The sequence below is a fragment of the Elephantulus edwardii genome, unplaced genomic scaffold (genome assembly GCF_000299155.1).
Source record: "Elephantulus edwardii isolate Elephantulus edwardi_28Jun2011 unplaced genomic scaffold, EleEdw1.0 scaffold00531, whole genome shotgun sequence".
In the NCBI taxonomy this organism is placed as follows: Eukaryota; Metazoa; Chordata; class Mammalia; order Macroscelidea; family Macroscelididae; genus Elephantulus; species Elephantulus edwardii.
Window position 1 is genome coordinate 271,141 of NW_006400281.1, and position 1,336 is coordinate 272,476.

A 1,336-nucleotide genomic window follows, 5' to 3' on the forward strand; every position below is an offset into this window, starting at 1 on the left:
ATGGTACCCTCAGTACTCTTCTCCAGCACCACAACTCAAAGGCATCAATTCTCCTTCTATCCTCCCTAGTCATTGTCCAACTCTCTGATGCATAACATGTGATTGCAAAGACCATGGCCTGTATCAGACGCACCTTAGTCTCCACAGAGACACCATTGTTCTTTAGTACCTTGGAGAGGTCCCTAACAGTAGACTTTCCCATTGCAATAAGTCTTCTAACTTCCTGGCTTCTGGTGCCAAGAGTGTTGACTGTAGAGCCAAGCAGACTAAAGTTGTTAACAATCTCAATCTCTTCACCATAATTCTAATGCTGCCAATTGGTTCAGTGGTGAGAATTTTGTCTTCTTGATATTGAGCCTCAATCCATATTAAAGGCTGCAGTCCTTGACCCTCTGCAGCAAGTGCTTCAGGTCCTCCTCAGTTTCAGGAAGCAGGGTTGTGTCATCTGCATAATGCAGATAGATCTTCCACCCATCCTAACCCCACACTTCTCCTCATAGAGCCCAGCCTCCAGGATAATCTGTTCTGCATACAGGTTGATACTATATGTAAAATTTAAATCAAATGCTGATAGCTTCAATCTTTTCTCTATCTGTTACAATGTCACCTATAGGTCCAGTGGTAAAGACTTTTGTTTTCTTGATGTTGAACTATAATCCATATTGAAGTCTGTGATATAATCTATAAAGAAATTTTTATTGATATAATGCATATATAAGCCTGTTATCGTCTTTAAGTTTTAAGTCTTCGCTTTTTGCAAACAAGGTTGTATCATCTGCAGAACATGGATTGTTGAGAAGTCTTTCTCCAATCCTGATGTAGTGTTCTTCTACACATGATCCAGGTTCTCCAATTATTTGTTCAAATTGACTAGTTATAGAGAAAGAATTCAACCTCAACACACATCTTTCCTGATATTAAAGCATGCATTATTCCTTGTTCTGCTCAGACAGTTGCTTCTTAGTCTATGCATGGATTTTGTATGTACACAATTAAGTATTCTGAGATTCCCATTTTTTCACAGTGTAATCCACTGTGATCTACACAGTCAAACGTCCTTGCATAGTCAATAAAACACAAACATCTTTCTAGTATTTTGTGCTTTCAGCCAAGATTCATTTGCCTTCAGTAATTATATCCTTTGTTCCTGGCTTCTTCTGAATCCAGCTTGATTTTCTGGCACTTTCCTCGGTACACTATTCAAGTCATTTTAAAATAATCTTCAGCTCTATGGGGGAGAGAATAGTCTGAAAGTATTGTATTTTAGGGTATTATTTTTATCGTCGGAGTATGCAATGAGGCTTGCAGAGTGGATTATATTTGGGGGTAGGGGGTG

At 38.8% G+C, this 1,336-nt stretch overlaps 1 protein-coding gene across 1 annotated transcript in view; it reads right to left on the reverse strand.

The window, feature by feature from the left end:
- SH2D4B (SH2 domain containing 4B) overlaps positions 1 to 1,336 on the reverse strand; it is a 295,071-nt gene that overhangs the window by 242,462 nt on the left and 51,273 nt on the right. The window lies entirely within an intron of this gene.